This window comes from Lygodium microphyllum, chromosome 17 (genome assembly GCF_053477565.2).
Source record: "Lygodium microphyllum isolate KBCC chromosome 17, Lygodium_microphyllum_v1.1.10, whole genome shotgun sequence".
NCBI lineage: Eukaryota > Viridiplantae > Streptophyta > Polypodiopsida > Schizaeales > Lygodiaceae > Lygodium > Lygodium microphyllum.
This window is the reverse complement of record NC_141151.1, coordinates 20,348,545-20,371,141: the sequence shown is the minus strand read 5'-3', so window position 1 is coordinate 20,371,141 and position 22,597 is coordinate 20,348,545.

The window sequence follows — 22,597 nt, the reverse complement described above, 5'->3', positions numbered from 1 at the left end:
TGGCTAAGCATGCTACAGACCCTTTCCTGAATAGTCATGTTCATGCCCAACAATACCATTCTGGGGTGGGGTGTAAGGGGCGGTCAACCGACGCTTAATACCTCGCTCATCACAAAACTGCTCAAAAGCACATGATACATGCTCACCCCCATTATCTGACCTTAGGCATTTGAGCCTTTTCCTAGACTGGTTCTCTGCCAATGCAAGCCAACATTGAAATGTGTCTAAGACATCGGATTTTCTCTTAATGGGATAAGCCCAAACCTTACGTAAGTAATCATCTATGAAAGTAACAAAGTACTTTACCCCACCAAGTGACTGGCAGGGCATGGGCCCACATACATCTGAGGGCACAAGAGCCAAGAGCTCACCCAAGCATTTCTTACCAGACTTTTTATGTGTATTTCTAGTCTGCCTGCCATACAAACAATGATCACAAGAATCAAAATGCGAAGAGTCAAAAGGCAGAAGATACTGCAAAGCACGGAGCATTTTCATTCCTTTAAGAGACATATGCCCCAAATGAGCATGCCAAAGGGATACATGGAGAATAGAACCCACAGACAAAACATGATTTAATGTAGCTCCAGATACAAGTAAGGGATAGAGGTTTCCAGACTTGGCACCTCTTACAAGTACAAGCTTGCCACGAGTAATCTTCCATGCAGAGTCTCCAAAAGACACAAAATACCTTGCATCATCAAGCTGTCTAGCTGACATAAGGCTGCAAGTCAATGCAAGTACATGGCGTACATCATGAAAAACAAAAGAGCTGCTAGAAGGAAATTGCAGCCTAACATCTCGATAGGTATGAAACCAATCTCTACAAGGTGTCACATGAAATGACACACCCAAATCCAAGAGCTAGCACTGTGCATATATAGAGTGTATCTTAGAAGTCTGTAAGGCATCGCATGAAGAAGCTGCAAGTATATAATCGTCATCTGAATCAGTGGCATGTGTGACATTAACCTCTTCTATCTTCACACTACACTTTGTAGGTACTATGATGCGCTCAGATTTCTGAGAGTCCCTGCCCTTATGATCATTATCATGCCTGTCATTTCTACCACCTCTAACGGTCAATGCATGTGAAGAGCAGGAAGCATCATTATTTCTCCTATTGATTTCCTCATTGATTTCCTCAGTCAATAAAGCACTCTCAACATCTTTGATTTTCAGCCCATCAAGCTTGTTCATGCATATGGCAGTACGGAATACATCCCATGATTCAAGAAGGGTGCCAAGCAAAAATAACATGTGCAAGTTATCGTTGAACTCAATACCCTGTGACAACAGATTCTCATGATAGCATGAAACTGATTGAAATGAGATTATAGGGATGACCCCTCCTTCATGCAAAGATCCATTAATTGCTTTAGCCAATACGTCTGTGACGCAGGACTCTACTACGCATAAAGCTCCTAAATTTTCTCCCATATGTCTCATGCACTCTGAATCTCATCCTCAACAACATTATGATGGACCTCTTTTGAGAGTGACAAAATAATGGTAGACTTGCATAGCTCATCAACTTCCATCCAAACATCATCATCCATATCCTCAGGTTTGACACCCTTGAAACGCAAGGGTTTAATTTGCAATTTCTGCACCAAAACCTGCCATATTTAGGACTTTCAATATCCATAGTTGATACCATCCAACTTGCCAATGTTAAAGAGAGTTGTATCTTTTAAATGACCAACCATACTGTCCCAAATCAATGCAAAATAGTAAAATTGCATGTTGCTATAATTAGCAAAAAATGCACTAAAACCACAACTAAAATTGGCTAAAAGAGTGGATTTCACCAAGAGAAGCACCTTCCACCAAATATGACCAAGATAACATCAAATAGAAAGCATTACCCTCATAGAAATGCTCAAAATCTACAGATTTCAGCTTGTTGTAGTAAATGATAGCAATATGTAAAACTGTCCCAAAATGAAGCAATCACTGATACATATGTCATTGCAACTGCCAGGTAGCAAGATACATCCAACAGTGAGTTTCCAGGGGCAAGAGGGTACCAAGAACTGTCAAACCCATAACTTGTCAGGCAAGAGACATCTCATAGGTCCAGAAGTTATGCATGTAATGGGTCTCAGGGTAAGAGAAGAGACCGAGCAGAAGCACAACTGATAGAGCAAGAAGCTCAATACATAACCATCCAAGATGCATACAAAATTGACAAACCTGTAACAGAGATAGGTGCCTGCCCCAATAGTCGTATCAAATCAGCCCACTATAGACAAACTGCAGACATAAAGCTCTCAAGAGAGCAAATGCATGTAACTGTTCCACAAGCTCAAGCTCATCTGTAAATAAGACTCTCTGTACATCTGAATATACCAAGAGGCTCCCACTCGAAGTGAAGTCAGATGCAAAGAGAGCAAGCAACACTCTAATACATCAAATACATAGCATTAGACATGCCAAATCCCAGTAGGGTACATCCTGAGCATAAATCCCAAGCTATCTCAAACCTGTAAAGCATAAGCCTGAAAGCATTCAAAGAGCATGTAACTGACAACCAAATGTAATTCCCACTAGATCCAAAATGCTTAAATACATCAGAAGATGAAGCTCCAAGTAACTGTCAAGCATGGGCAAACCAAGTGGCATCCATATCTGACCAATGCGTCAATGCAAGAGGCCTAAATGTCAAGCAGTGACAATAGGCATAGACCGGTCCAAAGCATGCCAACCGAAGCCAAATGCCAGTGAAGAACAACCAAGTCAGAGCTTAATACAAGCTCAAAAGCATTCCGAAACCAAGAAGAAGCATTTGACAACCTCCAAATACATCGGTATGATCATTCAAACCTCCAGTGAGCACCCCATATCCATGAACCAATGCATACACCAAGTAAATGAGCTTCAGCCCATTGTATTATAGCAAGCAATTTACTGTTATGTGAAGCTCAAATAGTGCTCAAATCTGCTCCAAATCAATCCCAAAGCATAGACATAGCATCCCATAGCAGCCGGGCATCAATAGGCATCAAACGGGCAATGCCAAGAAGCATTAAATAGTAAATGTCAAGGGCTGCCCTATTTTGACAGTCCTGGGACTGTGTATACAGCAAAGAGCTGAAGGGGGAAGCACTCGAATCGATCACCGGGAGCCAAGATCCAATGCCGAGGAGTTTGAAGAATGTTGAGAAGGTTGCAAACAATGACGAGAAGCCGGGGGAGAAACTGGAAATGCCAAGAGGGGATCAGCCCAGCCCCCTAAAAATGCATGGTATTTTGCGCTGGCTATGCCTGGGGGCTGGGGGATCTCCTACAGCCCTCAGGGGCACTTCGCAATGACGACGGGGCTCTAATGTAGCCTGGGAAGAAGCCATTGAAGGTCCGGAAGCTCAGGGAGGAGGCAGGAGATCAAAACATACCTACAAATGAAGGTGCCATGACTGCCATTGAAGCTCTCATTGAAGCTCTTCAAATCCGAGCTGAAGAGAATGCCGGGCAAGCTCCAATGCCTTCGCTCTAATACCAGTTGAAAGGGAAGTAGAACCCAGGAGGAAGAAGCTTGGTGGTGAGAGTTATGGCAAATGGAGAGCAAGAGCCGAGAGAGAGAGAAAGAGAGAGAGAGAGAGAGAGAGAGAGAGAGAGAGAGAGAGAGAGAGAGAGAGAGAGAGAGAGAAAGAGAGAGAGAGACTCAAAAGTGGGAACTCCAACAACCACAATGTGTGGTGGTCGGGCCTTCCTTTATTCAAACTGTCACTAAAAGAATAAAGAATAAGTGACTGTGACAAGCACCCACCACCTGCAATGTGTAGCGGCGGGTAGTATCAATGTAGTAATACACGGGCGGCTAGGCGAAGGCACCTTTACCCCCAACAGACACACTATGTAGTCAAGCATTCAATGTTTTTCTAATTACATCACCTTGAAGAAAAAATATTGGCTTATCAAGACCACCCATTCATAGAACAATCTTGTCGGGGGTTCCTCAATGATATATTTTAGCTATTTAATTTATTTTAATACATTTATGTTTGACATGCAAAGAGAGCTTCCTTAATAAGCCATTAATATGAGTTTCTTCACATAATTTATTTTTACAAACACAAAGACAACATCAACCAAGCCTTTGAAAGTAGTTGCAAAACAATGTTTTTTTAATCCCACACATTCGCCATAGTGCAATGTCAACTTGACATTTTATCCCTTAATTCAGGACTTTTGTCTAAATCTCATCACACACAATCCACCAATCTGCTGTTATCTAGCAATAAGGCCTACCAAGAAGTCCATCCTGGGCTCATAGGGGTTAGGCCAATCCTCCACAGACCCAAGGGATTTATGACCAAAGCCCCTTAGCACCCTTGTCACCTCCTAATATAGCATCCTCTCTATGGAGATGCCTCTCACATTTGGGGCCAGTCCTAACATCTAGCACAATCAAAATAACCCATTGGTGAAGGACCCCTATCATTAACCTTGATGAAGATTTAGTGTGTAACCAAGAATTCACCCATGAGGGCACAATAACTTTTATGCAGATACACAACCAAGGTAATCAACCTATCAGCTACTAGAAAAAAATCCCTTCTCCATAACATTAATTAAGTAATCACTTGAATATCACATAAGTGTTAACCAACTTATCTTGGCTAGGAAGGCTATGTCTTTTCCCAAACATCCAACCTTTTCTTAAAAGGACATATTCAACAAACCAATACAATGCCCTTTGAATACTTCATAAGGAAAATAAAATCCATAACTTATCATTCCTTAGTGTGTGATCACATAAATCATGTTATTCAAGCAACTTGTGCTACTAATTATACTAGTCCAATCTTTGCTTCTACCAAATTGAAGCAATGTTGGCAAGTTTAACTTTATAAAAGGCACCTAGAAAGTTTGTGATGTGGGTAGAATAGTTATATAGCCCCGGTGCTATATTTGGAGTCTGAAGCCCCCTTCTTGGGTGGCGTGTTACCTCTTATTCAAAGATCAAACTCCATGTACATAATCCCCTCTTGATTTTCACCTAATAGATCTTTAACAATTGACTTGAGCTTACTTTGGGGAGGTGATGGATAATGACTAAGAGTGTGTCTTTGATAGTCACACAAAAACAATGTATTGGGGAAGTCTAGGATATTTGTCGGGAGTCAAAGAAGCCATTTCCTTGCACTCTCTACCTTTCTCTATCTCCTCCTCTCCATCCCTCCCATTTGTTCCCTCTATCTCTCATAGTCTCTTTCTTTTCCTTTTCTCTAGCACATCCATGGTAAGATCAATAGTTGTTGCCTTATAGAGTCAAGTGCTTTGTATATCCAACAATTGCTCTCATACTAGAGTGCTTTTTCTCTACCAAAATTTTTGTAGGGAGAAATGGACCATTCTCTTGTTAAGCCAAGAATCACAAATTCATATGTGATGGTCAAACTTCCCACCAAGCAAGCCAAGTCTCCAAAGCAAGCAACCCACCCTCAATTGCATGATCTTTTCTCCACAATTGCTACAAAGCATGCTTCCAATTCCTCACTACAATATCTAAATCTACATATTTCCATCTTCAACAAAGCACCTTGTGAGACCAGCCTTCCTTCTTGGAAAGAGCAATAATTCCCTAATTAAGCACTTAACTATACAATAATTAGCAAATGAATACTACTTGAAATGCACAAAAATTACCTTAATAATCTCAAACATTGGACACCCTATTGGCTCCAAAACCGGTGCCCCTTTCGGTCTTTCTTTAACTTTATTGTAATGGAATAAGTACAAGCAGAGATTCACAATCTCCTTTGTTATTCCAAAAATCCCCTTTGCTATAGCAACAATTAGCAAATCCATTCGGGCCAATTTGCCCCTTGATTTTTCACCTAGGATTTGCACAAATGGAACCACCAACTGGCCAAATGCTTCCTCAAACTACAATGAATGGGGTGGCATTTGAATTCCCTGACAATTACACAAATTTTCGGTGCTAAATTCAGTGTATGATGCCTTCACCAATTGGCATGGGTTTCGAGGTGGCTGTCGAACGCTAATTTCTACAAAAATTCACGGTTTACAACAAAGATACCTTTATCATCCACCAAATTTGGCTGAGATCTACTCAAAATGGTTGAAAAATGTTGAGATCTCTTGAGAATGGGTTGGAGAAGGTGAGAGACAGTCAAGATGAGAGAGAAATCTAATTTTCTTTGCAAGAAAGCCCTAAATTTTGCATGTTGCCTACTCCAGCATGCATTTAATGTAGTCACCTACTGCGAAGCATCTCCAAAATGCTATCATCTGATTAGCAGTTATGTTGCCAGCCCCTGGAAAGTGACTTCTTACTATCCCCTGCCTCTTGAGGCCCCCAGATGGATGTCTTTTGTAGCAAATTGATGTTATCTGATTGGAAAATAGACCATCTCTCTCTCTCTCTCTCTCTCTCTCTCTCTCTCTCTCTCTCTCTCTCTCTCTCTCTCTCTCTCTCTCTCTCTCTCTCTCTCTCTCTCTCTCTCTCTCTCTCTCTCTCTCTCTCTCTCTCTCTCTCTCTCTCTCTCTCTCTCTCTCTCTCTCTCTCTCTCTCTCTCTCTCTCTCTCTCTCTCTCTCTCTCTCTCTCTCTCTCTCTCTCTCTCTCTCTCTCTACCCAATCTGCATAAACTAACTAAATTGCTAAGACCCAACCCCCAAAACCGTTTTCTCAGTTTGCATGGGTATTTTTGTCAAGTGGTAGCTTTTTAAACCCATTTTTCAACATTATCAAACCATTTAATTCATTTTCAAAATTAAATAATCTTGAAATTTAATTTCAATTCTTTTGACCACCCTGCCCAAAATTAAATATGCCCATCCATAATTAAATTGGCTAGGTCATTTGCAACGTAGAGTGGTCCCCAACCTGTGTTGACCCTTAGACTTGCATTAATCAATTAATTAATACTAGTTCCTAATGTCACTACCAATACTTATTGGCTAAATAACTATCCTAGGTCAAAACTAACACCAATTGGCACCCAAAGGTCAATTGGCATAACTTATCACAACTCCAGCATGCATTTAATGTAGTCACCTACTGCCAAGCATCTCCAAAATGCTATCATCTGATTAGCAGTTATGTTGCCAGCCCTTGGAAAGTGACTTCTTACTATCCCCTGCCTCTTGAGGCCCCCAGATGGATGTCTTTTGTAGCAAATTGATGTTATCTGATTGGAAAATAGACCAACTCTCTCTCTCTCTCTCTCTCTCTCTCTCTCTCTCTCTCTCTCTCTCTCTCTCTCTCTCTCTCTCTCTCTCCTCCCTCCCTCCCTCCCTCCCTCCCTCCCTCCCTCCCTCCCTCTCCCTCTCCCTCCCCCCCCCCCCCCCCCTCCTCTCTCTCTCTCTCTCTCTCTCTCTCTCTCTCTCTCTCTCTCTCTCTCTCTCTCTCTCTCTCTCTCTCTCTCTCTCTCTCTCTCTCTCTCTCTCTCTCTCTCTCTGCTATAAACTAACTAAATTGCTGAGACCCAACCCCCAAAACCGTTTTCTCAGTTTGCATGGGTATTTTTGTCAAGTGGTAGCTTTCTAAACCCATTTTTCAACATTATCAAACCATTTAATTCATTTTCAAAATTAAATAATCTTGAAATTTAATTTCAATTCTTTTGACCACCCTGCCCAAAATTAAATATGCCCATCCATAATTAAATTGGCTAGGTCATTTGCAACGTAGAGTAGTCCCCAACCTGTGTTGACCCTTAGACTTGCATTAATCAATTAATTAATACTACCAACTCTCTCTCTCTCTCTCTCTCTCTCTCTCTCTCTCTCTCTCTCTCTCTCTCTCTCTCTCTCTCCCTCCCTCCCTCCCTCCCTCCCTCCCTCCCTCCCTCCCTCTCCCTCTCCCTCTCCCTCTCCCTCTCCCTCTCCCTCCCCCCCCCCCCTCTCTCTCTCTCTCTCTCTCTCTCTCTCTCTCTCTCTCTCTGCTATAAACTAACTAAATTGCTGAGACCCAACCCCCAAAACCGTTTTCTCAGTTTGCATGGGTATTTTTGTCAAGTGGTAGCTTTCTAAACCCATTTTTCAACATTATCAAACCATTTAATTCATTTTCAAAATTAAATAATCTTGAAATTTAATTTCAATTCTTTTGACCACCCTGCCCAAAATTAAATATGCCCATCCATAATTAAATTGGCTAGGTCATTTGCAACGTAGAGTAGTCCCCAACCTGTGTTGACCCTTAGACTTGCATTAATCAATTAATTAATACTACCAACTCTCTCTCTCTCTCTCTCTCTCTCTCTCTCTCTCTCTCTCTCTCTCTCTCTCTCTCTCTCTCTCCCTCCCTCCCTCCCTCCCTCCCTCCCTCCCTCCCTCCCTCCCTCCCTCTCCCTCTCCCTCTCCCTCTCCCTCCCCCCCCCCCCTCTCTCTCTCTCTCTCTCTCTCTCTCTCTCTCTCTCTCTCTCTCTCTCTCTCTCTCTCTCTGCTATAAACTAACTAAATTGCTGAGACCCAACCCCCAAAACCGTTTTCTCAGTTTGCATGGGTATTTTTGTCAAGTGGTAGCTTTCTAAACCCATTTTTCAACATTATCAAACCATTTAATTCATTTTCAAAATTAAATAATCTTGAAATTTAATTTCAATTCTTTTGACCACCCTGCCCAAAATTAAATATGCCCATCCATAATTAAATTGGCTAGGTCATTTGCAACGTAGAGTAGTCCCCAACCTGTGTTGACCCTTAGACTTGCATTAATCAATTAATTAATACTAGTTCCTAATGTCACTACCAATACTTATTGGCTAAATAACTATCCTAGCTCAAAACTAACACCAACTGACACCCAAAGGTCAATTGGCATAACTTATCACAACTTTTGCCTTTGACACCCACTGCATCCTTAGGGTCCTTGGCCTATTACCATGAAATTATTGCCATGTGCATCACATGTGCTAAACAACCTTGCACACTTGATTAATAACTTAATTAAATATTATTAGCAATATTAAAGTATCTCAACATTTCACATCGTCATGACAGACCTTCCCCTTGAAATACCTGCAATCATCCTCAATTGCATTGCATTATGCCAAAGGAAAGGCATACTACGTTGGAAGTTTTATAAGGCATCATAGTCACAACGTTGGCCACTATTGTCCAACCAAGCCATATGCCCCAAACCTACTAAAAATTTCCAAGAAACATATACATAACATAAAACTAAGAATTAGTCCAAAACCGTTGCTAGAAACCCATTGGATACATCCATAACTCATGTTTCTCATTTGTTCTAACTTTAGAACCACAATAAAGCATATTTTTAGCATAAACCATGGCTGTTGATGGCATTTACTAACATGTTACTATCCATGGAACCAACTATAATCCATTGAGAACTAAGCATAAACTAATCATAAATTGATCACTTTTGTTGATCTGAGAACTAATCACAAAAACTGTTGCAAATGTGATCCCAAACTAATCACAAACTGCTACAAATGTGAACCCAAACTAATCACAAACTTATTGCAAAAACTAATCAGTATAACTAATGTAAAGACTAATGCAAAATTTATCCCAAAAGTAACCATAAATAATTCTCAAACTGAATTGAGCTGAAACTGATCAAATTTTTTGTCTCAAAACTGAGGTAAGAACTCATACCAAAGTGATCATAAACTAATGCAAAAGTATAGTTTCAATGCCCGGGTGAAACTCATACTCATCTGCATACATCTCACAGAGAGACTAGTATACTGAGTAGTGACCTCATGGTAGACATAATGTCAACACAATACCTTGGATGCATGCTAAATAAATCCAAGATCCACTACATATGAGAGCTATCCACAACTAGAGGAGTAGAAGTGCTACCTTCCACTTGAGCATCAGGTAATACTCTAGATCCATGCCCTGTTGAACCTGAACTAAAATCAGAACTAAAGTCGGCTCTAGCTAAAAGGCACCTAGGTAAAGCTACAACAACCCAGGATGGTCTGGCAAGTCATCCTCTTCCATCTATTTTGCATCCATTCGTAAAACAATGTTGATGCTTCACCAAGAAGCATGTGGAAACTTTACCTCTAACTTTACTTGCCTTGAAAACTCCACTAGGTTATAGGCCTTCCTTCCCCTTAAGAATTGCAATGCTTTATACTTTCACATTGTTGCAATTCCAACTTAACTCATATGCAAAAATTACATCCAGTTGACTAGCCCCTCATGTGTACCTGACATGCTAGGAGCACTGCATGCATAAGGAAACATTCTTGTTGCATACTTTGGACCATTGCAATGTGACTGTGCATGGGGCTTTGTATACTACTAGCCATACTGAGATACATTTTCCCATACATTGCATAAATTACTAGCTACATTTTCCCTCATAAACAATACTATACGGAGCCTTTGCATGACCAGCATTAATACCACGAGCCCCAAACACAATGGTTTGCATATGCATTGCCAAACTTGCCACTTTGTGCTCCAATATGATGCCAACATTGTTAATGGACAATAGACTAGGGGATTCTATGGGGCCCTTACCAAGTATATCCCATGCCTTGAGGATGAGCGAGACTAGATCCATCGACCTACCATTCTTAGACACTAAGGAGTATGAACAAGCCATTAAGGCAACTGGCAAACTCAAGAACACACTTTCAGTGCCAGTCTGCATGATGACCGGGAGCCTATGTGGAAGACCCAACCCTGCTACATTCTAAGTCTCGAACAATAGACGAGATCTCCTGGAGATCCTAGGGCACTTGACCAACAAGTTGGCTGGCAATCCAGCAACAAATCTTAATCCGCTCCAAGACCTCTTGGACGAGCATGAATGGTGATGATCCAGAGTGCACGATATAAACTTGAGATACAATTGGGCTTTAATCCTCGACCAGCAAGGAGACATATGTCAGAACCTGGAAAATGATGAGCAACTGGACAAAGACAACTCTAACCATGAATATAAGGATTGATGTTCCTTCAGGTGATGAGAGCAAAAGGGAAATCGATATGCTAGAGTACGACACTGGGGGACGTATAATTGAACAAATATGAGTAGATCCCAGACCACGCAAGCAGAGCGCACTTAGAGTAGAGAAAGGAGTCAAACACAAGGACTATGATTGAACTTGGTTGGAGCACATGGGTGTGATTGACTACAAGCACACAGGCCTAGCCCTGAGTGACGCACCACTATTGCAAACAGACTCACCTTCTGGGGTAGGACCAACAGGAGAGAGCCCCTCTTCTAGTGAAGATGAAGGGTTCAATTCCAAATCGGAAGTCAACTCAAATAGTGACCCTGAAATACGTCGGCCTCCCAAGACTAAACGCACTAAAGGGGACCTACCCATCCACCTACGATGCCGACGGTTAAGGGAGAAACGACCGACGCTGAGCAAAGAAACGCGGATAGAAGAACAGCAAAAACTGCAAGAGCTACCAAAACAATTCACGAAGTTCAAAAAGGGAGATAGGGTGGTGATCTTGCTGGGAGCCAAATGACAAGGGCAAGCAAGCAAACCAATCGAGGGACCCGCCAAGGTCAAGGAGGTCAATTTAGCCAGGGAGGGGGAGACCCCACGACCTATCTTTATAGCCAATGACTTGGCTGAGCAAGATGAAGCAATCCTCATTGCTCTCTTTATGAGAGTATGTAGACGTTTTTGCTTGGTCCCTAAAAGAGCTCAAAGGGGTAGACCCAAGTGTGGTGACTCACAACATACCCATGACACTTGACACAACACCGGTCAAGCAGCGACCATATCCCATGAATCCAAATCATGCCCATGCTGTCAAGGAAGAAATCGACAAGCTAATGAGAGCAGGATTCATCTACGAAATTGAACACACGGATTGGGTTTCCCCCATAGTCATTGTATTCAAGAAGAATGGAAAGATTAGAATATGTGTCAATTACAAGAAGGTAAATGCAACTACAAAGAGAGATAACTACCCATTGCCATACACCGAGCACATGCTCAAGAGAGAGTAGCTGGCAAAGAGGCCTACAGTTTTTTGAACAGCTTCTCTGGATACAATCAGGTGCAAGTACATCCTAACAATGGGTATAAAGCCACATTCACCCACTGAATGGGAAGTCTTTGCCTACATAGTCATGCCTTTTGGATTGACTAATGCACCATCCACTTTCCAACGACTGATGTGTACAATATTCAAAGACATGTTGAGGAAGGAGTTAGAGGTCTTTGTGTATGACTTGTGTGTTCACTCTACTTGGTGAAAGCACTTAGACAGACTCCGAGTAGTCTTTGAACGATGTTAACTATACCGTCTCTCATTGAATGGTGTCAAAGAATTCCATTGCCATAGATTTCTCAAAGATCAAGGTCATTGTCCAAAATCTGTGGCAATGCCATTCTTTGACACCATTCAATGAGAGACAGTATAGTTGACATTGTTCAAATTCCAAAAGCAGAAGAAGCTTCATCTTGCTCAACCAAGTCATTAGCTATAAAGATAGGTCGTGGGGTCTCCCCCTCCCTGGCTAAATTGACCTCCTTGACCTTGGCAGGTCCCTCGATTGGTTCGCTTGCTTGCCCCTATCATTTGGCTCCCAGCAAGATCACCACCCTATCTCCCTTTTTGAACTTCATGAATCGTTCATCAAGCCTTGTTAACTATAGTTCATCAAGCCTTGTTATATCTAGTTAACAAACCATGCGCTACAGGACACATTGCTAGATGGCTTCTTCTACTTTTGGAATTTTACTTCTCTATGATGGTGCATAAAGGGAAGCAACATTACATGGCTGACCATCTATCTCGCATCCCCACGGGAGAAGTGGCTGGACAAGGCATTGTGGACGAATTGCCAAACATGTATCTATTCTGCTTATCTAGCGAAAAAGATTTGTTTAGAGCTGACATGACGCCATATTGGGTAGATGACATAGTTCAAGTGCTTGAACATGGGCTATCGGAACGACCAATAGAAAAGGCCTGACTCAGGTGGCTCATCCTGAAAATCCAACCCTATCAGTTGATAGCTGGCCAACTTTACAGGCTAAGGAAAGACGGGGTACTGTGTATGGTACTGCATAGATGCATGTGTGAGCACAAGATGCATGACGTGCTGATAGAGGCACAAAAAAAAATTGCAGGAGGACATTTCAGCGGAGACGTGACAGCCTGCAAGGTGTTGCAGTCCCAACTATGGTGGCCCACCCTCTTCCGAGATGCGACACGATTTGTCAAGCACTGTGACGAGTGCCAAAGGACTAAAGTTTTGATTCATAAGGATCACATGGATCCAACCCCAATTATCACATGACAATCCTTTGAGAAATGGGGGATTGACCTCATCGGACCCATTAGTCATGTGGCACAGTATTCACAAGCCAAATGCATCATTGTGGCTATCAATTATCTGAAAAAATGGGCAGAAGCGTGAGCTACGAGAAAGAATGACACTCGAACCACTGCTAAGTTCCTATGGGAGCAAGTGATCTCACGATTCTAGTGTCCCATCAAACTAGTTAGCGACTAAGGCACACACTTCATCAACAAAGTGATAGCTCATCTCTTGTCCTCCTTCCTAATCATCCATCGAAAATCCTCGCCTTATTACCCCCAAGCAAATGGTCAGGCCAAATCCACAAATAAAATCTTAGTCAACATCCTGACTAGTCATCTCTGCTTCACGCAATGATTGGGATAACAAGCTGATGGCGGCCTTGTGCCTACCGCACGGCCTATAAGATAGCTCTAGGGTGGACGCCCTTTCGATTGACATATGGTACTGAGGTGATTCTGCCCTTGGAATTCTTCGTTACCAAGCCTCAGGTTAGCCCTTCAAGAATGATGGGATGGGAAGGAGGCATGGACAGAACGCTTGATTGAACTCGAACACTTTCGAAAACTCGGCTTCTAGCCACCCATGCACTAATATGCGATAAGGCAAGATGCAAGAGTTGGTTTGACAAGCTTGTCAAGTAGCGTAGCTTCGAACAGAGTGACTTAGTAATGATGTACTCAATCAAAGGACATAAGCAAAAACTAAATTTTTGGGGGCTAGGACCTCTTAAGATTTGAACCATCAGCCGAACTAGCAACATAGAACTCGAAACCCTAGAGGGTAAGGGCATAGGCTTTTTTAATGGCAGCCGCATAAAGAGGTATTTCCCTCCCACACACCCATTGCATGAGCCCCCAATGCCAACACCCCTTGTCCACGTACAAGTAGCCACTATCAGTGAGATGGACAATGAGGAAGAGGAAGCAGTAGTGCCAACTTACCTAAGCATGACTGTCACTGCTAAGCACACATGCACCATCAATGCATTGATCAATGAAGGAGCTAATTTTAATGTCTTAACCCATGACCATTGGACCCAAATTGGCAAACCGCGCTTGCAGTCCACCAATGCTAAGCTCACCCCTTATGGAGGCCAACCCTATATACTTTTGAGAAAATGCAAGATCGCAGTCTCTATCGAGTCAGAGAGCTTATCAATCATCTTCTATGTATTGCCAAATACAAAGGATACAGGTCAAAAATCGTTGTTAGGAGGCACTTTCAAGAAGCAAGACAATGCAACATAGATTACGATCTATATCGTATTTACCTTGCCATTAGCAACGTTCGAATCGTGACAACTTTTAGCAAGGGCAACAAGGCTCCACCCAAGCCTGCCATGCCACCGATAGAGCCTACCCAGGACCAAGCCTAGGGTCGTGAGTCATCACAACCCCCCCAGACTACAAAACCACCGCCAACTAAGGCCATCCCCAAAGCCACAGAGCCCACACTTAAAGGGTGCCAAAGCACCAAAAATGACCTACTCTTAGCTAGCAACCACAACCCCACAAGGCTAACCACTATCACTCGAAACCCAAGAGGCTGACCCGATGCTATCAATGTAGGTGCACAATCAAGCCACAATGGATCCCCAAAGATCTATTGCGAGCCCAAGGATACTACAAAGGCAACACTTGGATATGGGTGCCCAAGAAGAGAGATTCAAGAAGCATAGTCCAACCACGACCATCACTAGCCACCCCATCTCCAAGAAGCCACACAGATCGACTACAGAGCTACCCTTAGACACACCACTGTTAAGTCTACTGCCACTAAAACCATCATTGTGTAGCCCAATTCCACCACAACCACCAGTAAGATTAGGCCTTCCTATGAGCAATGTTTGTTCCTAGCAATCACCAAGGACCTTGCTAAGAATACGGAGATGACTTGGTGACCTGCATCAAGCTCTTGGATAGCTCCTTTACCACATTTGCTAGGAGCTACAATAGACTTGACCTCAGCTTGCTTGATGAACCCCTTATCGCTGAGGTTCATTCCTTATCTTGCACTTGGGAATAATACGAGTTCATGACAACAACATCCCCCAACGTTTCAAAGGAGTTGATCGATAATGGCAAAATCTCAAAAGAGCACGCATTCATCAAACGACTAATAACATCATACCACAAGCCCCAAAGGCCTACGTCATCTGTTGAGCTTGAGGAACTCACTCATCTCGCTGACTCTGACTCATCGTTCTTACACAAATGGTGTAATCTATGTCTCCAATGGGAGAAACAGGGTTGCCAAATAATAACTAATGCTGAGCAGCACCGTGCCATATTAAAACAACCGGGTAAGACTCGACTTACGTAGCACCAACCTCTTTCAGAGTCTTGGCCATCACCCGAAACAAACACTTAGACGACCAGCTATCCTTACATTGATCGCATCCTTACAGAAGAGGAGCTACATGTGGCTAGCCACATCAACTCGGGTGATTTTCTAACTGATGTCCTAACTTACATTACCCAAGTCTGCATTAGTCCTAGTAATCTCATATCATGCCCACACTTAGAATACAACCCTAATTTCTACGATTGGCTTATGCCAAAGTAATAGCACCATACTGTGCTCAAATGTCTTGTCTCTCCCATGTCTAATCCTAGGAAGGATTCTTCTCATTCCCAAGGGGGGAGGGGGCAAGGTGAAGTAAGTATCAAGGTGATGGAAGGTGATGGAAGGAAAATTCCCTTTTGATGCTTAAAGCACATTCTTCTTTCCATAAAAGCATGATCAACTCCTGCTTATCTTCCAACAAGAAGATGTCTTAGAAATGCTAATGGTGAACCATAAGGTGGGGGTAAGGTGACTCAAACCAAACACATAAGGAAAACAATAAAGGAAAATCACACGTTGCAAGGTAGAATGCAACAACTTGTGATTGAGAAAAAGGTCAATAAAATTTGAAATCAATAGACTACTGGGAGGAAAAAGTCTACTTCTGCACTCAAGTATTTCAATTCAACACATATGTAGTTGTTTCCTATTGCTTATACTTATTCTAAAAAACATTAATGGTGAATATGTCTTCATGACAAGCACCCATCATGGTAGGCCAAGAAAAGGCTCGTAAATTTCCTTTTTCAAAGGAAGAACAAGCGAAATATGGACTTTCGATGGAAACACGAGCCTTCAACCATTTTAGGTTCCAAAGATGTGGTCATTGAAGAATGGGCCGTGAGGCAGATCATCGAGCAATGAAATCTGCAAAAATACGTGGAAGTAGTAAGGTGGACTACTTCCACTATGCAGAGTTCCTAAGGACTTTCGATAGGAACCATGGCATATTAACTATGCATGAGGGAGAGGGAACTCATCAGGTGCAGATTGAATTGACCTCGAAGCTGGTGGAAAAGGCATTGGGCTTGGCAAACAAAGTGGAGAGGAAGCCGAAAGAGATGTATATGCCTTGCTAGGAATGGACAAGGTAAAAGTCCACACCAACGATAGCATCAGCTTGGTGGATATCCCTGACCCTAAAATCCCACTCCAAGACAAAATGGTGCATGCGTTGTTTTCTAGTCAAAGATACAACACCATCATGAGTCACATCAATGTCCCCCTTGCTAGAGAGTGTCACATCAAGGTCATTGGATGAGGTGAACCTCAACAGTTTTGTGAGGAAGACCGTTGAGACCTCAGTAAAAGCCTTGGCAATGGGATGACACACTACCGAAGGAGAATCTCTCGCCACCAAAGCTAAAAGGAAAGCCTCGTCTTCAAAGGCTACAACCATTGGATTCAGTGGGGTCCTCACCGAAATCATTAAGGAAGCCTTGGGACAAGGGTAGGAATAAGGAGGAGAAGGGGTGGATGAAACACCAAGCAGGTCACCACCTCACCAAGAATAGGAGGCGCAGTCCAGTGAAAGGACATTGAGTGAGGAAGAAGAAGACAGGGAACAACTAGACCAAACTAGCTAAGGAAAAGCTAAGAAGACAAAGAAGAAAATTGCACGAGAACAACAGGAAGAGGAGAGGAGAAAACAAGAAAAGGCAGACTTGCAAAAGGCCCACAGAGAGTCCAAAAAGACCGAGGAGGAAAGGAGGAGAAAGGAGGAAGAGGAGGAGGAGGAATTGAAAAAAAAGGAAGAAGACATGGCCATTGCCACACACAGGTCCATTGAGCAACAATCTAGGCATGATGAGCCAGAACTTGTGAGCACAATTAGAGATGAAGGGCCAAGCTCAAGCACCCAAGTGCTAGAATTCGTGCCACTCACAGTGCAAGAAGGCAAGGGCAAGGCCCCAATCACCCCCATTCCCACTCTCCTGATCCCCACCGCCACCGTGGCCATCTCCACTCCCAGTTCTATGACCTAGGTGGACGCCAGCAACCTAATGGCTTGGGTCCAACACTTTGTGAATAAAGAAATGGGCCAAGGAGCAGAAGAAGGAACCCCCCCGACTGTGGCAGATGCCGAGTCGAAGCGAGACCCTAAGAGGCAAAAGGTGGCAGGCTCCACAACCTCCATCCCCGCAATAGAAAAGCCGCCTGAAGACTACGACAAGTACGTCAAGGAGCTCCTCTCTCAATTAGAGAGAGCCAAGGAGGAGAAGAGAATTGCAGTAGTAGAGCTTGAAGCTAAAAAAGATGCATTGATTGCATCCTAGTTGGAGAACACACCAAATGGCCATGGCCCAAAAGGAAGTCAATGAGCTAAAAGAGCAACTGCAAGATAAGGAAGAGATAGAAGTGGAATGGTAAGTGCACTTGAATGAAGAAACCAAGGCCACACGATGCCTACATGGGGCACAATGAAGAGATTGTGGCACACTACAAATATCTACAAGTAGAAATGGAGAAAATCACTAAAGCCGCAAAAGAGCTGGAGGAACTGAGGGAGGAAAGAGCTCACAGGTATGAAAGAGAGGTGGAAAAACTAACCCAAGAGGCTACCGCAACACAGGAAGAGTGGCAAAAGCTAAGGACAGAGATGGAAGACCAAGAATACAGACTAACAGTGCTAGCTCGGAGATAGGAGAAAAGCCTCGAAGGTATGAACAAGAGGGCAAAAGAATGGGCTAATCACAACGAAAAAAGAGTTAAAGCCTTGGCACACCATCTTGCTCAGGTAGAAAAAGAAAAAATACTTACTGAAAGCAAAGCAAAGGCCTCCCAAGTGAGCTTCCAGACCTAGCAAAGCGCCCTCTTGGATACCCTATTGGACGCCACCCAAATAGAAGAGGGGATCTATAGAGTCAATGAAAAGGAAACTGGGAATGGCTCTTAGAGCACTAAAAGCAAGACTACAGATGCCGCCACAACCTAGCAGGGTTGGCCCAAGCCTGGAAGAGCAATGCCATTATCTCCTATTGGCAGGCCTAACCTCGCACGAAGTGGATGCACTCGGGTTCATCGAAGGATAGCAGCAAGAGCCAAGCCAGGAAAGCCAAGCCAAGAAAGAGAGGTGGATGTGAACTTTGAAATGGGACCACGCGAATAAGAGCTTGTCCCACCACTTCCTTCCCCGCCATCTGAAGAGCAGCAACATGTAGACACCTCCGTAGAAAGAAAGGCGACACTAAGGGAAAAGAGAAAACAAATGGTGGAGGAGACAAGGAGGAAATGGAACGCTAAGGGAGTGAGGGCACCCCAGTCACCTATCCCACCATGTGAGGACAATACCCCAACAAGATTCCACGCCGACCTTGTAATCTAAGAGAGGCAAGAAACGTCTAGGAGCCCCTTTGATTTTAACTTCTAGTTTCCCACCACCTTGCGTAGGATCTTGCCCATCAAGGTGGTGGAGGAGGTAATTAACATCGAAAGTAGGCTCAAACAAAAATGGTTGGATGAGAGAAAGCAGAATCCCACCTTATGTGCCACTGAAGATGCTTAATTTTGGCAGAATAAGGTTTTTGAAGTGCCACTGTCTGTGGCTGGCTACGAATGTCAACGTAAATGGAGAAGGAGGGTATGCGACTCCAACCTGGACACTTGGATGGCCTTTTGCAACACTCAACCCTTCGAGCAAAATGACCCAACCTTTATGTATTACCCTCTAAGGGTGGGAGTGGATTTTGACTCCAATGTCCATGGCTGCTAGGACTTCCCTGTAATCTATAACCCTCATTGTATTGTGTATGAAGATGCCCTCATCTTCACATTAGAGAACTTGTATGATACCCTAATCCAATTCACTAATGAATTCTCTTCACGCCCTAACCCCGCCTTTATTACTACTTGTAATTACCTTATATTGCTTAGGATACTCCTTAGGCACGACCCCACCCCACAGGAGTGTGGCCTCCCAGTACTCCATTTTGATCCTAACACCATAGATAGTTGCGCGATGGCTCGACTAATGATGCAAGATGCTCTATTGCCTTCATTTTGCTTAGCTCTTCTAGAGGACATGAATGATAGTCACTTCACCCGCTACAATCATCCATTCCTCTCCACCACCACCCTTCAAGTCTGCCTAAACCTCAAGGGGTATCTCCAAAGCCGCCAATTTCTTAACAAATCTATTAAGCCCCCTTCTCCAACTCACTTTGATGACAAAGACTAACTTCTGTCATGACTATATAACTTGGGTTCAATTTATATATATTTTTTCAAAAAGAGAGACACTGCAACTTGCACATCGATCACAATCACTGCACGTAGGGGTTCTCAAGTTAGGTGCATCTGGTGGCCCCGGTCGAGGTCAGCTCCATCCCTAACCCCCTACCCTCACTTTGATTCCCCACTCCACGCTTAGGGCACATCAAGGGCAGGACACACCTAGGGAGGTAACACTCGCCTATGGTTAGACCTATCACCCTAAGCCCCCTACACCGCACCTCCATTATGCACAAACTGGGTCCTCAAGTGTGGGACACATCGAGGGCTTGTGGACCCATCTCCCAGTCCTACAAACACTGGCACCACGCACTCCACAGTAAGGCAAACACACCCCCAGGTGGTGCACCTCCTTTTCTTTCCAAGTAGTACAAACAAAGGCCCTGACCAATGGCCCCACAGACCCCATCATCCATGCAATGCACTCCCCATCCTATGCGACATGCCACCATGCAAGCACAACAAATCAAGGGATAGACGCGACATCCCTAGTCAAAAAGTGAATGAAGAAGCTCATTTAGAACAATGCAAGAGAAGGAAATCGTAGAGGGCCACGTGATGGATCCATCCAACACAATATTCAAAGATGGATCCACCCATCAGCCTCTCTCCACGTAGGGATTCGTCCAACGTTATTTTCAATTCCAAAGGCATAAATCCCTCCATCACACTTTCCACCAAGGTTCGTATAAGGGCCTTTCACATCCATAAATCCCTCCAAGACCAGGGCTCATTCCAAACTCAAGGACCTTTCAGTTCCATGAATCCCTCCAACAGGTCCATAAATCCCTCCATCACCAGGGATCATATCCAACGCAAGGGCCTTTCAATTCCATAAATCCCTCCAACATGTCCATAAATCCCTCTAGTACCAAGGATCCTATCCAATGCAAGGGCATTTCAGTTCCATAAATCCCTCTAATACCCGAGCTCATTCCCAACTCAAGGGCCTTCCACTTCCATAAATCCCTCCAATACACCTCCCAACACGGCTTGTATACAAACTCAAAAAGCCACTTGGCTACCCTAGCAACACCGTCCGACTCACCAGCCAGTAAGTGCCATGGGACTAGTACTCAACTAGGAGGGAGGTAATGTTAACCCTTAGATGAACAAGGTGGAAAAGTGAAAAATCCAGAAAATCTAAAGCAAAAGACAAGGCCAAGGCAAATGTGGAATGGAAGATGAAGGCGCGTCAAGAAAAAATCGAAAAATACAAGAAGTGTGAAAAAGTCCTAAATCAAAGAGAGAGGCGCACAAGAAAAAGCGCAAGTCAATACTTTTGTAAAAGAGCACAAGGCGCACCATGATTTATTTTAAGAGCGTCAGGTTCTCACCTGTGCAAATTGTAAAGGTAGATGGGCGGTAAGAAGGAAGCTAGGAAGATATGAGGACAATGGGAATGACCATGTAAAAAAGGGGATAAGGGGATGACTGCCCAAAAGGGATTTAGGGGTTTGTATATAAAGTTCAAAAATTGAATGAGAACTTATTCTTTGGTGTGTGGCAAAGTGGACTCTTCTTCTTCTTCTCTTCTTCTCTTCTCTTGCTTGCTTATGAGTGCTTGAGGGAGGGAGTGTGAGTGAGTGAGCAAGTGAGTGTGTGAGAGTGAGGGATCTTGGAGGTGAAGCTCTCCCCCATCTCCTCTCTTCTTCTTCTTCTTTTCTCTTCTCTTGTCTCGTGCTTGGCTAAGGAGGATGGAGCTTGGAGGAAGAGGCTTGAGGATGCTTGAGCTTGCATCACGAATCGTGGAGCTACCAGAGTGCTTGAGGAAGGAAGCAACTCGATCAGGCATCAAGATAAGCTCACTACACTAATAGAAAGGGATAGTGCGCCGGCTATGTGAGAGGTAGCCATTAGTGCTTACTTGAAACGCTTGAACAATAAGCAGTCCATGGGTCTTGGCGATTGAGCTTGACCTCGCCTCTACATTCACATAAATTAAAGTTCTACTTGATGAATTGAGTGACGAAAGAGTAAAAAGGATAACTTAGTCACTCAAAAACTGCAATAGAAGATCATCCATTCAAGTCAATGCTTGGGGATGGGTCAATCTGCTCACCTTGGCTAAAGGCCCACCTATCTCCTTGTTGTTGGATCTAATTGGATGCTAAGTAGGTGAGCTTTTAAAGAAACTACTTCAGTAATTGATTAAACTAGTGTTAAATGCTCAACATTGACAAAGTTTAGTGTTATCTAGATATTGTCAAGTCAATGCAAAGATAGAATTGTTATAAAGATAATGTGACAATAGAAACTATAAACTAGTTGCTAACTAACTTTACTTTAAAATGATTGCTGACAAACTTCACATCTTGGGTGTAGTTTTCTCATGACTATCTTGGAAAATTTACACTTTGTAATGACCTTGCTTTGAGGTCAATGTTCAAATGTGGAGTTTGTGGTGAACTTGTCCCTAATAATCATCCATAAATCTATCAATGTCTAAGCATCAACAAAGTGGATCATGACAAATAATGTTTTGGTGATGTAAGCAATGCATATGGTATCTCACAAACTACTGTACAAAAACACATGATGACAAAATCAACTTGGCACTCACACGTGCCATCTTGTGCATTATAAACTAGTCCCTAATGTATGAACACATCTTTTAAGACAAATCATTTTAAAGTCCTCCATTGGTTTTTCAATGACACAAAATATAAATAATTTTAATATGGGAAAAACCAAAGCCTATGGGCCTTCATTGACTTATCATGGATATGCTTCAAGAGGCTTTGACAATGTAAGCTATGATA